The sequence below is a fragment of the Dendrobates tinctorius genome, unplaced genomic scaffold, assembly GCF_039654945.1.
Source record: "Dendrobates tinctorius isolate UK_male_01 unplaced genomic scaffold, ASM3965494v1 ptg000703l, whole genome shotgun sequence".
In the NCBI taxonomy this organism is placed as follows: domain Eukaryota; kingdom Metazoa; phylum Chordata; class Amphibia; order Anura; family Dendrobatidae; genus Dendrobates; species Dendrobates tinctorius.
The window spans coordinates 26,777-44,831 of NW_027362347.1; the positions used below are offsets into that span (position 1 = coordinate 26,777).

General features: G+C 40.4%; 19 non-coding genes across 19 annotated transcripts; 12 read left to right on the forward strand and 7 right to left on the reverse strand.

The window, feature by feature from the left end:
• The first annotated feature begins 314 nt into the window (after positions 1–314).
• On the forward strand, positions 315–420 carry TRNAL-UAA (transfer RNA leucine (anticodon UAA)). The gene is made up of 2 exons: positions 315–352; positions 375–420. It is a non-coding gene; the product is annotated as a tRNA-Leu (tRNA).
• Positions 421–687: 267 nt separating this feature from the next.
• Positions 688–760, reverse strand: TRNAR-UCG (transfer RNA arginine (anticodon UCG)). Its single transcript has one exon. It is a non-coding gene; the product is annotated as a tRNA-Arg (tRNA).
• Positions 761–1,646: 886 nt separating this feature from the next.
• Positions 1,647–1,757, forward strand: TRNAL-UAA (transfer RNA leucine (anticodon UAA)). Its single transcript has 2 exons — positions 1,647–1,684; positions 1,712–1,757. It is a non-coding gene; the product is annotated as a tRNA-Leu (tRNA).
• A 267-nt stretch (positions 1,758–2,024) lies between these two features.
• TRNAR-UCG (transfer RNA arginine (anticodon UCG)) lies at positions 2,025–2,097 on the reverse strand. Its single transcript has one exon. It is a non-coding gene; the product is annotated as a tRNA-Arg (tRNA).
• Positions 2,098–4,368: 2,271 nt separating this feature from the next.
• On the forward strand, positions 4,369–4,483 carry TRNAL-CAA (transfer RNA leucine (anticodon CAA)). The gene is made up of 2 exons: positions 4,369–4,406; positions 4,438–4,483. It is a non-coding gene; the product is annotated as a tRNA-Leu (tRNA).
• Positions 4,484–5,189: 706 nt separating this feature from the next.
• TRNAL-UAA (transfer RNA leucine (anticodon UAA)) lies at positions 5,190–5,300 on the forward strand. The gene is made up of 2 exons: positions 5,190–5,227; positions 5,255–5,300. It is a non-coding gene; the product is annotated as a tRNA-Leu (tRNA).
• Positions 5,301–5,561: 261 nt separating this feature from the next.
• Positions 5,562–5,634, reverse strand: TRNAR-UCG (transfer RNA arginine (anticodon UCG)). The gene has a single exon. It is a non-coding gene; the product is annotated as a tRNA-Arg (tRNA).
• A 1,355-nt stretch (positions 5,635–6,989) lies between these two features.
• TRNAL-CAA (transfer RNA leucine (anticodon CAA)) lies at positions 6,990–7,104 on the forward strand. Its single transcript has 2 exons — positions 6,990–7,027; positions 7,059–7,104. It is a non-coding gene; the product is annotated as a tRNA-Leu (tRNA).
• A 707-nt stretch (positions 7,105–7,811) lies between these two features.
• On the forward strand, positions 7,812–7,922 carry TRNAL-UAA (transfer RNA leucine (anticodon UAA)). Its single transcript has 2 exons — positions 7,812–7,849; positions 7,877–7,922. It is a non-coding gene; the product is annotated as a tRNA-Leu (tRNA).
• A 261-nt stretch (positions 7,923–8,183) lies between these two features.
• Positions 8,184–8,256, reverse strand: TRNAR-UCG (transfer RNA arginine (anticodon UCG)). Its single transcript has one exon. It is a non-coding gene; the product is annotated as a tRNA-Arg (tRNA).
• A 2,201-nt stretch (positions 8,257–10,457) lies between these two features.
• Positions 10,458–10,572, forward strand: TRNAL-CAA (transfer RNA leucine (anticodon CAA)). The gene is made up of 2 exons: positions 10,458–10,495; positions 10,527–10,572. It is a non-coding gene; the product is annotated as a tRNA-Leu (tRNA).
• Positions 10,573–11,278: 706 nt separating this feature from the next.
• Positions 11,279–11,389, forward strand: TRNAL-UAA (transfer RNA leucine (anticodon UAA)). Its single transcript has 2 exons — positions 11,279–11,316; positions 11,344–11,389. It is a non-coding gene; the product is annotated as a tRNA-Leu (tRNA).
• Positions 11,390–11,650: 261 nt separating this feature from the next.
• TRNAR-UCG (transfer RNA arginine (anticodon UCG)) lies at positions 11,651–11,723 on the reverse strand. The gene has a single exon. It is a non-coding gene; the product is annotated as a tRNA-Arg (tRNA).
• Positions 11,724–13,082: 1,359 nt separating this feature from the next.
• Positions 13,083–13,197, forward strand: TRNAL-CAA (transfer RNA leucine (anticodon CAA)). The gene is made up of 2 exons: positions 13,083–13,120; positions 13,152–13,197. It is a non-coding gene; the product is annotated as a tRNA-Leu (tRNA).
• Positions 13,198–13,903: 706 nt separating this feature from the next.
• On the forward strand, positions 13,904–14,014 carry TRNAL-UAA (transfer RNA leucine (anticodon UAA)). Its single transcript has 2 exons — positions 13,904–13,941; positions 13,969–14,014. It is a non-coding gene; the product is annotated as a tRNA-Leu (tRNA).
• Positions 14,015–14,275: 261 nt separating this feature from the next.
• On the reverse strand, positions 14,276–14,348 carry TRNAR-UCG (transfer RNA arginine (anticodon UCG)). The gene has a single exon. It is a non-coding gene; the product is annotated as a tRNA-Arg (tRNA).
• Positions 14,349–16,597: 2,249 nt separating this feature from the next.
• On the forward strand, positions 16,598–16,712 carry TRNAL-CAA (transfer RNA leucine (anticodon CAA)). Its single transcript has 2 exons — positions 16,598–16,635; positions 16,667–16,712. It is a non-coding gene; the product is annotated as a tRNA-Leu (tRNA).
• A 706-nt stretch (positions 16,713–17,418) lies between these two features.
• On the forward strand, positions 17,419–17,529 carry TRNAL-UAA (transfer RNA leucine (anticodon UAA)). The gene is made up of 2 exons: positions 17,419–17,456; positions 17,484–17,529. It is a non-coding gene; the product is annotated as a tRNA-Leu (tRNA).
• A 261-nt stretch (positions 17,530–17,790) lies between these two features.
• Positions 17,791–17,863, reverse strand: TRNAR-UCG (transfer RNA arginine (anticodon UCG)). The gene has a single exon. It is a non-coding gene; the product is annotated as a tRNA-Arg (tRNA).
• Between the last annotated feature and the right edge of the window lie 192 nt (positions 17,864–18,055).

An 18,055-nucleotide genomic window follows, 5' to 3' on the forward strand; every position in this document is an offset into this window, starting at 1 on the left:
ATAAACTTTTTTTAAAAAAACACGTGGAAACTGACTGCCATGTCGGGACCCGAACCCTCAAAACCCTGATCCTAAGCCTGACGGCATCTTACCCATTGATGTATTCTCTCTCTCTCTCTCTCCCACCCCCCGTTTGGTCAGAATCCACCTTATCCGTTCATTTATTTATTTTTTCTCGTTCTCTCTGTCTCTCTGCTTTCTCTTCATTCTCTCTCAAACATAATGACATTGTTCTTACATTTTCAAGAAAATTGTAGCTAAATTTCTCTTTGATTAGCTGAATGGGAATAATTCTAGCACTCTCAGCGCAGTTAGTCAGGATGGCCGAGTGGTCTAAGGCGCCAGACTTAAGAGTGTTTCCCTTGAGGTGGGTATTCTGGTCTCCAAATGGAGGCGTGGGTTCAAATCCCACTTCTGACAGCTGCATTTAGTGTCCTTACTTGTCTAAAACTGACATGTCTCTCTATACTGTCATATAACCCTCTCAGCATGTGTACATTCTATTCTAAAAGCATGTGGAGGGAGACTGCCACCACCATGAAGGGATGATAACCCTAAATCTTCTGATCTAAAGTAAGATTCCTTTTCCATTTGACCACGTGCTCTTCAGAATGGCGCATGATGCTTTCGTAACAAACGCTCAGTATATATACATTTTTTCAAAAAGTGTGGAGAAAGAGAATGCCACGACCACGAAGGAACTTGAACCCTCAATCTTCTGATCCGAAGTCAGACGCCTTATCCATTAGGCCACGCGGTCTTTTGATTGGCATGTGATGCTTGAGTACGTGGTTCCGTGGTCTAGAATAAGAATCTTACTGAGTCCAATGATGAAGACACGCTTACAGCTCTCTCTCAGCACGTGTATACTTTTTTTCAAAAAAACTCATGGAAACTGACTGCCATGATGGGACTCGAACCCTCAAAATTCTGATCTGAAGTCAGACGGCATCTTACCCATTGATGTTCAATGACCCTTCTTTCTAAACTGTCATATAACCCTCTCAGCATCTGTACATTTTTTTCTAAAAGCATGTGGAGAGAGACTGCTACGACCATGAAGGGATGATAACCCTCAATCTTTTGACCCAAAGTAAGACGCCTTTTCCATAGGCCACTTGCTCTTCAAATTGGCGCATGAGGCTTTCATAACAACCGATCACTACATTTAAATTTTTTTCAAAAAGAGTGCAGAAAAACAATGCCACAAACACGAAAGGACTTGAAACCTCAAACTTCTGATCCAAAGTCAGACACTTTATTCATTAGGCCAAACAGTCTTTTGAATGGCACATGATGGTTGAGTACGTGGTCCCTTGGTCTAGAATAAGAATAAACTTTTTTTAAAAAAACACGTGGAAACTGACTGCCATGTCGGGACCCGAACCCTCAAAACCCTGATCCTAAGCCTGACGGCATCTTACCCATTGATGTATTCTCTCTCTCTCTCTCTCCCACCCCCCGTTTGGTCAGAATCCACCTTATCCGTTCATTTATTTATTTTTTCTCGTTCTCTCTGTCTCTCTGCTTTCTCTTCATTCTCTCTCAAACATAATGACATTGTTCTTACATTTTCAAGAAAATTGTAGCTAAATTTCTCTTTGATTAGCTGAATGGGAATAATTCTAGCACTCTCAGCGCAGTTAGTCAGGATGGCCGAGTGGTCTAAGGCGCCAGACTTAAGAGTGTTCTGTTTCCCTTGAGGTGGGTATTCTGGTCTCCAAATGGAGGCGTGGGTTCAAATCCCACTTCTGACAGCTGCATTTAGTGTCCTTACTTGTCTAAAACTGACATGTCTCTCTATACTGTCATATAACCCTCTCAGCATGTGTACATTCTATTCTAAAAGCATGTGGAGGGAGACTGCCACCACCATGAAGGGATGATAACCCTAAATCTTCTGATCTAAAGTAAGATTCCTTTTCCATTTGACCACGTGCTCTTCAGAATGGCGCATGATCCTTTCGTAACAAACGCTCAGTATATATACATTTTTTCAAAAAGTGTGGAGAAAGAGAATGCCACGACCACGAAGGGACTTGAACCCTCAATCTTCTGATCCGAAGTCAGATGCCTTATCCATTAGGCCACGCGGACTTTTGATTGGCATGTGATGCTTGAGTACGTGGTTCCGTGGTCTAGAATAAGAATCTTACTGAGTCCAATGACGAAGACACGCTTACAGCTCTCTCTCAGCACGTGTATACTTTTTTTCAAAAAAACTCATGGAAACTGACTGCCATGATGGGACTCGAACCCTCAAAATTCTGATCTGAAGTCAGACGGCATCTTACCCATTGATGTTCTCTCTCTCTCTCTCTCTCTCTCTCTCTCTCTCTCTCTCTCTCTCTCTCTCTCTCTCTCTCTCTCTCTCTCTCTCTCTCTCTCTCTCTCTCTCTCTCTCTCTCTCTCTCTCTCTCTCTCTCCACAATTACCATCTTCAGAATCAAAATGTGATCACATTGTCTTTATATTTTCTTGGTAAATTCAAGCAAAATTCCTCCTTAGTTAACGATGCTTGCATTCGTGCTCCATGGTGCAGATTAATATTCTCACATTCTAGAATGTTACCTACTCTGATTACTATGGCACGCTTACATCTCTGTCTCTCAGCATGTGTATACATTTTTTCCAAAAAAGCACATGGAAACAGACTACCACAACTGGACTCAAACACTCAATGCTTTGATCTGAAGTCAGGCCCTTGCATTCATGCTCCCATGGTCCAGAATAACATTCTCACATTCTAGAAAATTACCTAGTCTGATGACTATGACACGCTAACATCTCTGTCTCTCAGCATGTGTATAAATTTTTGATCTAAAGAAAGACACCTTACCCATTCTCTCTCTTAATCTATCTTTCTATCTCTCTCTCTCCACAATTACCATCTTCAGAATCAAAATGTGATCACATTGTCTTTATATTTTCTTGGTAAATTCAAGCTTAATTCCTCCTTAGCTAACGATGCTTGCATTCATGCTCCATGGTGCAGAATAACATTCTCACATTCTAGAATCTTACCTACTCTGATTACTATAGCACGCTTACATCTTTGTCTCTCAGCATGTGTATACATTTTTTCCAAAAAGCACATTCAAACAGACTACCTCAACTGGACTCAAACACTCAATGTTCTGATCTGAAGTCAGGCCCTTGCATTCATGCTCCCATGGTCCAGAATAACATTCTCACATTCTAGAAAATTACCTAGTCTGATGACTATGACACGCTAACATCTCTGTCTCTCAGCATGTGTATAAATTTTTGATCTAAAGAAAGACACCTTACCCATTCTCTCTCTTAATCTATCTTTCTATCTCTCTCTCTCCACAATTACCATCTTCAGAATCAAAATGTGATCACATTGTCTTTATATTTTCTTGGTAAATTCAAGCTTAATTCCTCCTTAGCTAACGATGCTTGCATTCATGCTCCATGGTGCAGAATAACATTCTCACATTCTAGAATCTTACCTACTCTGATTACTATAGCACGCTTACATCTTTGTCTCTCAGCATGTGTATACATTTTTTCCAAAAAGCACATTCAAACAGACTACCTCAACTGGACTCAAACACTCAATGTTCTGATCTGAAGTCAGGCCCTTGCATTCATGCTCCCATGGTCCAGAATAACATTTACACATTCTAGAATCTTACCTAGTCTGATGACTATGACACGCTAACATCTCTGTCTCTCAGCATGTGTATAAATTTTTGATCTAAAGAAAGACACCTTACCCATTCTCTCTCTTAATCTATCTTTCTATCTCTCTCTCTCTCTCCACAATTACCATCTTCAGAATCAAAATGTGATCACATTGTCTTTATATTTTCTTGGTAAATTCAAGCTTAATTCCTCCTTAGCTAACGATGCTTGCATTCATGCTCCATGGTGCAGAATAACATTCTCACATTCTAGAATCTTACCTACTCTGATTACTATAGCACGCTTACATCTTTGTCTCTCAGCATGTGTATACATTTTTTCCAAAAATCACATGGAAACAGACTACCACAACTGGACTCAACCTCTCATTGTTCTGATATGAAGTCAGACCCTTGCATTCATGCTCCCATGGTCCAGAACAGCTTTCTTATATTCTAGAATCTTACCTAGTCTGATGACTATGACACGCTAACATCTCTGTCTCTCAACATGTGTATAAATGTTTGATCTAAAGAAAGACACCTTACCCATTCTCTCTCTCTCTCAATCTATCTTTCTATCTCTCTCTTTCTCCAAAATTTCCATCTTCAAAATCACAACATGATGGCATTGTCTTTATATTTTCTTGGTAAATTCTAGCTAAATTCCTCCTTAGTTAACCGAATGGGAATAGCTGTAGCACCCACAATGCAGTTTGTCAGGATGGCCGAGTGGTCTAAGGCGCCAGACTCAAGAATGATTTCTTTCCCCACATAGAGCTGGGTTTTCTGGTCTCCAAATGGAGGCATGGCTTCAAATCCCACTTCTGACAGCTGCTTTTTGTGTCCTTACTTGTCTACAACTGACCCTTCTTTCTAAACTGTCATATAACCCTCTCAGCATCTGTACATTTTTTTCTAAAAGCATGTGGAGAGAGACTGCTACGACCATGAAGGGATGATAACCCTCAATCTTTTGACCCAAAGTAAGACGCCTTTTCCATAGGCCACTTGCTCTTCAAATTGGCGCATGAGGCTTTCATAACAACCGATCACTACATTTAAATTTTTTTCAAAACGAGTGCAGAAAGACAATGCCACAAACACGAAAGGACTTGAAACCTCAAACTTCTGATCCAAAGTCAGACACTTTATTCATTAGGCCAAACAGTCTTTTGAATGGCACATGACGGTTGAGTACGTGGTCCCTTGGTCTAGAATAAGAATAAACTTTTTTTAAAAAAACACGTGGAAACTGACTGCCATGTCGGGACCCGAACCCTCAAAACCCTGATCCTAAGCCTGACGGCATCTTACCCATTGATGTATTCTCTCTCTCTCTCTCTCCCACCCCCCGTTTGGTCAGAATCCACCTTATCCATTCATTTATTTATTTTTTCTCGTTCTCTCTGTCTCTCTGCTTTCTCTTCATTCTCTCTCAAACATAATGACATTGTTCTTACATTTTCAAGAAAATTGTAGCTAAATTTCTCTTTGATTAGCTGAATGGGAATAATTCTAGCACTCTCAGCGCAGTTAGTCAGGATGGCCGAGTGGTCTAAGGCGCCAGACTTAAGAGTGTTCTGTTTCCCTTGAGGTGGGTATTCTGGTCTCCAAATGGAGGCGTGGGTTCAAAACCCACTTCTGACAGCTGCTTTTAGTGTCCTTACTTGTCTAAAACTGACATGTCTCTCTATACTGTCATATAACCCTCTCAGCATGTGTACATTCTATTCTAAAAGCATGTGGAGGGAGACTGCCACCACCATGAAGGGATGATAACCCTAAATCTTCTGATCTAAAGTAAGATTCCTTTTCCATTTGACCACGTGCTCTTCAGAATGGCGCATGATGCTTTCGTAACAAACGCTCAGTATATATACATTTTTTCAAAAAGTGTGGAGAAAGAGAAGACCACGAAGGGACTTGAACCCTCAATCTTCTGATCCGAAGTCAGACGCCTTATCCATTAGGCCACCCGGTCTTTTGATTGGCATGTGATGCTTGAGTACGTGGTTCCGTGGTCTAGAATAAGAATCTTACTGAGTCCAATGACGAAGACACGCTTACAGCTCTCTCTCAGCACGTGTATACTTTTTTTCAAAAAAACTCATGGAAACTGACTGCCATGATGGGACTCGAACCCTCAAAATTCTGATCTGAAGTCAGACGGCATCTTACCCATTGATGTTCTCTCTCTCTCTCTCTCTCTCTCTCTCTCTCTCTCTCTCTCTCTCTCTCTCTCTCTCTCTCTCTCTCTCTCTCTCTCTCTCTCTCTCTCTCTCTCTCTCCACAATTACCATCCTCAGAATCAAAATGTGATCACATTGTCTTTATATTTTCTTGGTAAATTCAAGCAAAATTCCTCCTTAGTTAACGATGCTTGCATTCGTGCTCCATGGTGCAGATTAATATTCTCACATTCTAGAATGTTACCTACTCTGATTACTATGGCACGCTTACATCTCTGTCTCTCAGCATGTGTATACATTTTTTCCAAAAAAGCACATGGAAACAGACTACCACAACTGGACTCAAACACTCAATGCTCTGATCTGAAGTCAGGCCCTTGCATTCATGCTCCCATGGTCCAGAATAACATTCTCACATTCTAGAAAATTACCTAGTCTGATGACTATGACACGCTAACATCTCTGTCTCTCAGCATGTGTATAAATTTTTGATCTAAAGAAAGACACCTTACCCATTCTCTCTCTTAATCTATCTTTCTATCTCTCTCTCTCTCTCCACAATTACCATCTTCAGAATCAAAATGTGATCACATTGTCTTTATATTTGCTTGGTAAATTCAAGCTTAATTCCTCCTTAGCTAACGATGCTTGCATTCATGCTCCATGGTGCAGAATAACATTCTCACATTCTAGAATCTTACCTACTCTGATTACTATAGCACGCTTACATCTTTGTCTCTCAGCATGTGTATACATTTTTTCCAAAAAGCACATTCAAACAGACTACCTCAACTGGACTCAAACACTCAATGTTCTGATCTGAAGTCAGGCCCTTGCATTCATGCTCCCATGGTCCAGAACAGCTTTCTTATATTCTAGAATCTTACCTAGTCTGATGACTATGACACGCTAACATCTCTGTCTCTCAACATGTGTATAAATGTTTGATCTAAAGAAAGACACCTTACCCATTCTCTCTCTCTCTCAATCTATCTTTCTATCTCTCTCTTTCTCTCTCTTTCTCCAAAATTTCCATCTTCAAAATCACAACATGATGGCATTGTCTTTATATTTTCTTGGTAAATTCTAGCTAAATTCCTCCTTAGTTAACCGAATGGAAATAGCTGTAGCACCCACAATGCAGTTTGTCAGGATGGCCGAGTGGTCTAAGGCGCCAGACTCAAGAATGATTTCTTTCCCCACATAGAGCTGGGTTTTCTGGTCTCCAAATGGAGGCATGGCTTCAAATCCCACTTCTGACAGCTGCTTTTTGTGTCCTTACTTGTCTACAACTGACCCTTCTTTCTAAACTGTCATATAACCCTCTCAGCATCTGTACATTTTTTTCTAAAAGCATGTGGAGAGAGACTGCTACGACCATGAAGGGATGATAACCCTCAATCTTTTGACCCAAAGTAAGACGCCTTTTCCATAGGCCACTTGCTCTTCAAATTGGCGCATGAGGCTTTCATAACAACCGATCACTACATTTAAATTTTTTTCAAAAAGAGTGCAGAAAGACAATGCCACAAACACGAAAGGACTTGAAACCTCAAACTTCTGATCCAAAGTCAGACACTTTATTCATTAGGCCAAACAGTCTTTTGAAAGGCACATGATGGTTGAGTACGTGGTCCCTTGGTCTAGAATAAGAATAAACTTTTTTTTAAAAAACACGTGGAAACTGACTGCCATGTCAGGACCCGAACCCTCAAAACCCTGATCCTAAGCCTGACGGCATCTTACCCATTGATGTATTCTCTCTCTCTCTCTCTCCCACCCCCCGTTTGGTCAGAATCCACCTTATCCGTTCATTTATTTATTTTTTCTCGTTCTCTCTGTCTCTCTGCTTTCTCTTCATTCTCTCTCAAACATAATGACATTGTTCTTACATTTTCAAGAAAATTGTAGCTAAATTTCCTCTTTGATTAGCTGAATGGGAATAATTCTAGCACTCTCAGCGCAGTTAGTCAGGATGGCCGAGTGGTCTAAGGCGCCAGACTTAAGAGTGTTTTGTTTCCCTTGAGGTGGGTATTCTGGTCTCCAAATGGAGGCGTGGGTTCAAAACCCACTTCTGACAGCTGCTTTTAGTGTCCTTACTTGTCTAAAACTGACATGTCTCTCTATACTGTCATATAACCCTCTCAGCATGTGTACATTCTATTCTAAAAGCATGTGGAGGGAGACTGCCACCACCATGAAGGGATGATAACCCTAAATCTTCTGATCTAAAGTAAGATTCCTTTTCCATTTGACCACGTGCTCTTCAGAATGGCGCATGATGCTTTCGTAACAAACGCTCAGTATATATACATTTTTTCAAAAAGTGTGGAGAAAGAGAAGACCACGAAGGAACTTGAACCCTCAATCTTCTGATCCGAAGTCAGACGCCTTCTCCATTAGGCCACGCGGTCTTTTGATTGGCATGTGATGCTTGAGTACGTGGTTCCGTGGTCTAGAATAAGAATCTTACTGAGTCCAATGACGAAGACACGCTTACAGCTCTCTCTCAGCACGTGTATACTTTTTTTCAAAAAAACTCATGGAAACTGACTGCCATGATGGGACTCGAACCCTCAAAATTCTGATCTGAAGTCAGACGGCATCTTACCCATTGATGTTCTCTCTCTCTCTCTCTCTCTCTCTCTCTCTCTCTCTCTCTCTCTCTCTCTCCACAATTACCATCTTCAGAATCAAAATGTGATCACATTGTCTTTATATTTTCTTGGTAAATTCAAGCAAAATTCCTCCTTAGTTAACGATGCTTGCATTCGTGCTCCATGGTGCAGATTAATATTCTCACATTCTAGAATGTTACCTACTCTGATTACTATGGCACGCTTACATCTCTGTCTCTCAGCATGTGTATACATTTTTTCCAAAAAAGCACATGGAAACAGACTACAACAACTGGACTCAAACACTCAATGCTTTGATCTGAAGTCAGGCCCTTGCATTCATGCTCCCATGGTCCAGAATAACATTCTCACATTCTAGAAAATTACCTAGTCTGATGACTATGACACGCTAACATCTCTGTCTCTCAGCATGTGTATAAATTTTTGATCTAAAGAAAGACACCTTACCCATTCTCTCTCTTAATCTATCTTTCTATCTCTCTCTCTCCACAATTACCATCTTCAGAATCAAAATGTGATCACATTGTCTTTATATTTTCTTGGTAAATTCAAGCTTAATTCCTCCTTAGCTAACGATGCTTGCATTCATGCTCCATGGTGCAGAATAACATTCTCACATTCTAGAATCTTACCTACTCTGATTACTATAGCACGCTTACATCTTTGTCTCTCAGCATGTGTATACATTTTTTCCAAAAAGCACATTCAAACAGACTACCTCAACTGGACTCAAACACTCAATGTTCTGATCTGAAGTCAGGCCCTTGCATTCATGCTCCCATGGTCCAGAATAACATTCTCACATTCTAGAAAATTACCTAGTCTGATGACTATGACACGCTAACATCTCTGTCTCTCAGCATGTGTATAAATTTTTGATCTAAAGAAAGACACCTTACCCATTCTCTCTCTTAATCTATCTTTCTATCTCTCTCTCTCCACAATTACCATCTTCAGAATCAAAATGTGATCACATTGTCTTTATATTTTCTTGGTAAATTCAAGCTTAATTCCTCCTTAGCTAACGATGCTTGCATTCATGCTCCATGGTGCAGAATAACATTCTCACATTCTAGAATCTTACCTACTCTGATTACTATAGCACGCTTACATCTTTGTCTCTCAGCATGTGTATACATTTTTTCCAAAAAGCACATTCAAACAGACTACCTCAACTGGACTCAAACACTCAATGTTCTGATCTGAAGTCAGGCCCTTGCATTCATGCTCCCATGGTCCAGAATAACATTTACACATTCTAGAATCTTACCTAGTCTGATGACTATGACACGCTAACATCTCTGTCTCTCAGCATGTGTATAAATTTTTGATCTAAAGAAAGACACCTTACCCATTCTCTCTCTTAATCTATCTTTCTATCTCTCTCTCTCTCTCCACAATTACCATCTTCAGAATCAAAATGTGATCATATTGTCTTTATATTTTCTTGGTAAATTCAAGCTTAATTCCTCCTTAGCTAACGATGCTTGCATTCATGCTCCATGGTGCAGAATAACATTCTCACATTCTAGAATCTTACCTACTCTGATTACTATAGCACGCTTACATCTTTGTCTCTCAGCATGTGTATACATTTTTTCCAAAAATCACATGGAAACAGACTACCACAACTGGACTCAACCTCTCATTGTTCTGATATGAAGTCAGACCCTTGCATTCATGCTCCCATGGTCCAGAACAGCTTTCTTATATTCTAGAATCTTACCTAGTCTGATGACTATGACACGCTAACATCTCTGTCTCTCAACATGTGTATAAATGTTTGATCTAAAGAAAGACACCTTACCCATTCTCTCTCTCTCTCAATCTATCTTTCTATCTCTCTCTTTCTCCAAAATTTCCATCTTCAAAATCACAACATGATGGCATTGTCTTTATATTTTCTTGGTAAATTCTAGCTAAATTCCTCCTTAGTTAACCGAATGGGAATAGCTGTAGCACCCACAATGCAGTTTGTCAGGATGGCCGAGTGGTCTAAGGCGCCAGACTCAAGAATGATTTCTTTCCCCACATAGAGCTGGGTTTTCTGGTCTCCAAATGGAGGCATGGCTTCAAATCCCACTTCTGACAGCTGCTTTTTGTGTCCTTACTTGTCTACAACTGACCCTTCTTTCTAAACTGTCATATAACCCTCTCAGCATCTGTACATTTTTTTCTAAAAGCATGTGGAGAGAGACTGCTACGACCATGAAGGGATGATAACCCTCAATCTTTTGACCCAAAGTAAGACGCCTTTTCCATAGGCCACTTGCTCTTCAAATTGGCGCATGAGGCTTTCATAACAACCGATCACTACATTTAAATTTTTTTCAAAACGAGTGCAGAAAGACAATGCCACAAACACGAAAGGACTTGAAACCTCAAACTTCTGATCCAAAGTCAGACACTTTATTCATTAGGCCAAACAGTCTTTTGAATGGCACATGACGGTTGAGTACGTGGTCCCTTGGTCTAGAATAAGAATAAACTTTTTTTAAAAAAACACGTGGAAACTGACTGCCATGTCAGGACCCGAACCCTCAAAACTCTGATCCTAAGCCTGACGGCATCTTACCCATTGATGTATTCTCTCTCTCTCTCTCTCCCACCCCCCGTTTGGTCAGAATCCACCTTATCCATTCATTTATTTATTTTTTCTCGTTCTCTCTGTCTCTCTGCTTTCTCTTCATTCTCTCTCAAACATAATGACATTGTTCTTACATTTTCAAGAAAATTGTAGCTAAATTTCTCTTTGATTAGCTGAATGGGAATAATTCTAGCACGCTCAGCGCAGTTAGTCAGGATGGCCGAGTGGTCTAAGGCGCCAGACTTAAGAGTGTTCTGTTTCCCTTGAGGTGGGTATTCTGGTCTCCAAATGGAGGTGTGGGTTCAAAACCCACTTCTGACAGCTGCTTTTAGTGTCCTTACTTGTCTAAAACTGACATGTCTCTCTATACTGTCATATAACCCTCTCAGCATGTGTACATTCTATTCTAAAAGCATGTGGAGGGAGACTGCCACCACCATGAAGGGATGATAACCCTAAATCTTCTGATCTAAAGTAAGATTCCTTTTCCATTTGACCACGTGCTCTTCAGAATGGCGCATGATGCTTTCGTAACAAACGCTCAGTATATATACATTTTTTCAAAAAGTGTGGAGAAAGAGAAGACCACGAAGGGACTTGAACCCTCAATCTTCTGATCCGAAGTCAGACGCCTTATCCATTAGGCCACCCGGTCTTTTGTTTGACATGTGATGCTTGAGTACGTGGTTCCGTGGTCTAGAATAAGAATCTTACTGAGTCCAATGACGAAGACACGCTTACAGCTCTCTCTCAGCACGTGTATACTTTTTTTCAAAAAAACTCATGGAAACTGACTGCCATGATGGGACTCGAACCCTCAAAATTCTGATCTGAAGTCAGACGGCATCTTACCCATTGATGTTCTCTCTCTCTCTCTCTCTCTCTCTCTCTCTCTCTCTCTCTCTCTCTCTCTCTCTCTCTCTCTCTCTCTCTCTCTCTCTCTCTCTCTCTCTCTCTCTCTCTCTCTCTCCACAATTACCATCTTCAGAATCAAAATGTGATCACATTGTCTTTATATTTTCTTGGTAAATTCAAGCAAAATTCCTCCTTAGTTAACGATGCTTGCATTCGTGCTCCATGGTGCAGATTAATATTCTCACATTCTAGAATGTTACCTACTCTGATTACTATGGCACGCTTACATCTCTGTCTCTCAGCATGTGTATACATTTTTTCCAAAAAAGCACATGGAAACAGACTACCACAACTGGACTCAAACACTCAATGCTCTGATCTGAAGTCAGGCCCTTGCATTCATGCTCCCATGGTCCAGAATAACATTCTCACATTCTAGAAAATTACCTAGTCTGATGACTATGACACGCTAACATCTCTGTCTCTCAGCATGTGTATAAATTTTTGATCTAAAGAAAGACACCTTACCCATTCTCTCTCTTAATCTATCTTTCTATCTCTCTCTCTCCACAATTACCATCTTCAGAATCAAAATGTGATCACATTGTCTTTATATTTTCTTGGCAAATTCAAGCTTAATTCCTCCTTAGCTAACGATGCTTGCATTCATGCTCCATGGTGCAGAATAACATTCTCACATTCTAGAATCTTACCTACTCTGATTACTATAGCACGCTTACATCTTTGTCTCTCAGCATGTGTATACATTTTTTCCAAAAATCACATGGAAACAGACTACCACAACTCGACTCAACCTCTCATTGTTCTGATATGAAGTCAGACCCTTGCATTCATGCTCCCATGGTCCAGAACAGCTTTCTTATATTCTAGAATCTTACCTAGTCTGATGACTATGACACGCTAACATCTCTGTCTCTCAACATGTGTATAAATGTTTGATCTAAAGAAAGACACCTTACCCATTCTCTCTCTCTCTCAATCTATCTTTCTATCTCTCTCTTTCTCTCTCTTTCTCCAAAATTTCCATCTTCAAAATCACAACATGATGGCATTGTCTTTATATTTTCTTGGTAAATTCTAGCTAAATTCCTCCTTAGTTAACCGAATGGGAATAGCTGTAGCACCCACAATGCAGTTTGTCAGGATGGCCGAGTGGTCTAAGGCGCCAGACTCAAGAATGATTTCTTTCCCCACATAGAGCTGGGTTTTCTGGTCTCCAAATGGAGGCATGGCTTCAAATCCCACTTCTGACAGCTGCTTTTTGTGTCCTTACTTGTCTACAACTGACCCTTCTTTCTAAACTGTCATATAACCCTCTCAGCATCTGTACATTTTTTTCTAAAAGCATGTGGAGAGAGACTGCTACGACCATGAAGGGATGATAACCCTCAATCTTTTGACCCAAAGTAAGACGCCTTTTCCATAGGCCACTTGCTCTTCAAATTGGCGCATGAGGCTTTCATAACAACCGATCACTACATTTAAATTTTTTTCAAAAAGAGTGCAGAAAGACAATGCCACAAACACGAAAGGACTTGAAACCTCAAACTTCTGATCCAAAGTCAGACACTTTATTCATTAGGCCAAACAGTCTTTTGAATGGCACATGATGGTTGAGTACGTGGTCCCTTGGTCTAGAATAAGAATAAACTTTTTTTTAAAAAACACGTGGAAACTGACTGCCATGTCAGGACCCGAACCCTCAAAACCCTGATCCTAAGCCTGACGGCATCTTACCCATTGATGTATTCTCTCTCTCTCTCTCTCCCACCCCCCGTTTGGTCAGAATCCACCTTATCCGTTCATTTATTTATTTTTTCTCGTTCTCTCTGTCTCTCTGCTTTCTCTTCATTCTCTCTCAAACATAATGACATTGTTCTTACATTTTCAAGAAAATTGTAGCTAAATTTCTCTTTGATTAGCTGAATGGGAATAATTCTAGCACTCTCAGCGCAGTTAGTCAGGATGGCCGAGTGGTCTAAGGCGCCAGACTTAAGAGTGTTTTGTTTCCCTTGAGGTGGGTATTCTGGTCTCCAAATGGAGGCGTGGGTTCAAAACCCACTTCTGACAGCTGCTTTTAGTGTCCTTACTTGTCTAAAACTGACATGTCTCTCTATACTGTCATATAACCCTCTCAGCATGTGTACATTCTATTCTAAAAGCATGTGGAGGGAGACTGCCACCACCATGAAGGGATGATAACCCTAAATCTTCTGATCTAAAGTAAGATTCCTTTTCCATTTGACCACGTGCTCTTCAGAATGGCGCATGATGCTTTCGTAACAAACGCTCAGTATATATACATTTTTTCAAAAAGTGTGGAGAAAGAGAAGACCACGAAGGGACTTGAACCCTCAATCTTCTGATCCGAAGTCAGACGCCTTATCCATTAGGCCACCCGGTCTTTTGTTTGGCATGTGATGCTTGAGTACGTGGTTCCGTGGTCTAGAATAAGAATCTTACTGAGTCCAATGACGAAGACACGCTTACAGCTCTCTCTCAGCACGTGTATACTTTTTTTCAAAAAAACTCATGGAAACTGACTGCCATGATGGGACTCGAACCCTCAAAATTCTGATCTGAAGTCAGACGGCATCTTACCCATTGATGTTCTCTCTCTCTCTCTCTCTCTCTCTCTCTCTCTCTCTCTCTCTCTCTCTCTCTCTCTCTCTCTCTCTCTCTCTCTCTCTCTCTCTCTCTCTCTCCACAATTACCATCTTCAGAATCAAAATGTGATCACATTGTCTTTATATTTTCTTGGTAAATTCAAGCAAAATTCCTCCTTAGTTAACGATGCTTGCATTCGTGCTCCATGGTGCAGATTAATATTCTCACATTCTAGAATGTTACCTACTCTGATTACTATGGCACGCTTACATCTCTGTCTCTCAGCATGTGTATACATTTTTTCCAAAAAAGCACATGGAAACAGACTACCACAACTGGACTCAAACACTCAATGCTCTGATCTGAAGTCAGGCCCTTGCATTCATGCTCCCATGGTCCAGAATAACATTCTCACATTCTAGAAAATTACCTAGTCTGATGACTATGACACGCTAACATCTCTGTCTCTCAGCATGTGTATAAATTTTTGATCTAAAGAAAGACACCTTACCCATTCTCTCTCTTAATCTATCTTTCTATCTCTCTCTCTCCACAATTACCATCTTCAGAATCAAAATGTGATCACATTGTCTTTATATTTTCTTGGTAAATTCAAGCTTAATTCCTCCTTAGCTAACGATGCTTGCATTCATGCTCCATGGTGCAGAATAACATTCTCACATTCTAGAATCTTACCTACTCTGATTACTATAGCACGCTTACATCTTTGTCTCTCAGCATGTGTATACATTTTTTCCAAAAAGCACATTCAAACAGACTACCTCAACTGGACTCAAACACTCAATGTTCTGATCTGAAGTCAGGCCCTTGCATTCATGCTCCCATGGTCCAGAATAACATTCTCACATTCTAGAAAATTACCTAGTCTGATGACTATGACACGCTAACATCTCTGTCTCTCAGCATGTGTATAAATTTTTGATCTAAAGAAAGACACCTTACCCATTCTCTCTCTTAATCTATCTTTCTATCTCTCTCTCTCCACAATTACCATCTTCAGAATCAAAATGTGATCACATTGTCTTTATATTTTCTTGGCAAATTCAAGCTTAATTCCTCCTTAGCTAACGATGCTTGCATTCATGCTCCATGGTGCAGAATAACATTCTCACATTCTAGAATCTTACCTACTCTGATTACTAAAGCACGCTTACATCTTTGTCTCTCAGCATGTGTATACATTTTTTCCAAAAAGCACATTCAAACAGACTACCTCAACTGGACTCAAACACTCAATGTTCTGATCTGAAGTCAGGCCCTTGCATTCATGCTCCCATGGTCCAGAATAACATTCTCACATTCTAGAAAATTACCTAGTCTGATGACTATGACACGCTAACATCTCTGTCTCTCAGCATGTGTATAAATTTTTGATCTAAAGAAAGACACCTTACCCATTCTCTCTCTTAATCTATCTTTCTATCTCTCTCTCTCCACAATTACCATCTTCAGAATCAAAATGTGATCACATTGTCTTTATATTTTCTTGGCAAATTCAAGCTTAATTCCTCCTTAGCTAACGATGCTTGCATTCATGCTCCATGGTGCAGAATAACATTCTCACATTCTAGAATCTTACCTACTCTGATTACTATAGCACGCTTACATCTTTGTCTCTCAGCATGTGTATACATTTTTTCCAAAAATCACATGGAAACAGACTACCACAACTCGACTCAACCTCTCATTGTTCTGATATGAAGTCAGACCCTTGCATTCATGCTCCCATGGTCCAGAACAGCTTTCTTATATTCTAGAATCTTACCTAGTCTGATGACTATGACACGCTAACATCTCTGTCTCTCAACATGTGTATAAATGTTTGATCTAAAGAAAGACACCTTACCCATTCTCTCTCTCTCTCAATCTATCTTTCTATCTCTCTCTTTCTCTCTCTTTCTCCAAAATTTCCATCTTCAAAATCACAACATGATGGCATTGTCTTTATATTTTCTTGGTAAATTCTAGCTAAATTCCTCCTTAGTTAACCGAATGGGAATAGCTGTAGCACCCACAATGCAGTTTGTCAGGATGGCCGAGTGGTCTAAGGCGCCAGACTCAAGAATGATTTCTTTCCCCACATAGAGCTGGGTATTCTGGTCTCCAAATGGAGGCATGGCTTCAAATCCCACTTCTGACAGCTGCTTTTTGTGTCCTTACTTGTCTACAACTGACCCTTCTTTCTAAACTGTCATATAACCCTCTCAGCATCTGTACATTTTTTTCTAAAAGCATGTGGAGAGAGACTGCTACGACCATGAAGGGATGATAACCCTCAATCTTTTGACCCAAAGTAAGACGCCTTTTCCATAGGCCACTTGCTCTTCAAATTGGCGCATGAGGCTTTCATAACAACCGATCACTACATTTAAATTTTTTTCAAAAAGAGTGCAGAAAGACAATGCCACAAACACGAAAGGACTTGAAACCTCAAACTTCTGATCCAAAGTCAGACACTTTATTCATTAGGCCAAACAGTCTTTTGAATGGCACATGATGGTTGAGTACGTGGTCCCTTGGTCTAGAATAAGAATAAACTTTTTTTTAAAAAACACGTGGAAACTGACTGCCATGTCAGGACCCGAACCCTCAAAACCCTGATCCTAAGCCTGACGGCATCTTACCCATTGATGTATTCTCTCTCTCTCTCTCTCCCACCCCCCGTTTGGTCAGAATCCACCTTATCCGTTCATTTATTTATTTTTTCTCGTTCTCTCTGTCTCTCTGCTTTCTCTTCATTCTCTCTCAAACATAATGACATTGTTCTTACATTTTCAAGAAAATTGTAGCTAAATTTCTCTTTGATTAGCTGAATGGGAATAATTCTAGCACTCTCAGCGCAGTTAGTCAGGATGGCCGAGTGGTCTAAGGCGCCAGACTTAAGAGTGTTTTGTTTCCCTTGAGGTGGGTATTCTGGTCTCCAAATGGAGGCGTGGGTTCAAAACCCACTTCTGACAGCTGCTTTTAGTGTCCTTACTTGTCTAAAACTGACATGTCTCTCTATACTGTCATATAACCCTCTCAGCATGTGTACATTCTATTCTAAAAGCATGTGGAGGGAGACTGCCACCACCATGAAGGGATGATAACCCTAAATCTTCTGATCTAAAGTAAGATTCCTTTTCCATTTGACCACGTGCTCTTCAGAATGGCGCATGATGCTTTCGTAACAAACGCTCAGTATATATACATTTTTTCAAAAAGTGTGGCGAAAGAGAAGACCACGAAGGAACTTGAACCCTCAATCTTCTGATCCGAAGTCAGACGCCTTATCCATTAGGCCACGCGGTCTTTTGATTGGCATGTGATGCTTGAGTACGTGGTTCCGTGGTCTAGAATAAGAATCTTACTGAGTCCAATGACGAAGACACGCTTACAGCTCTCTCTCAGCACGTGTATACTTTTTTTCAAAAAAACTCATGGAAACTGACTGCCATGATGGGACTCGAACCCTCAAAATTCTGATCTGAAGTCAGACGGCAT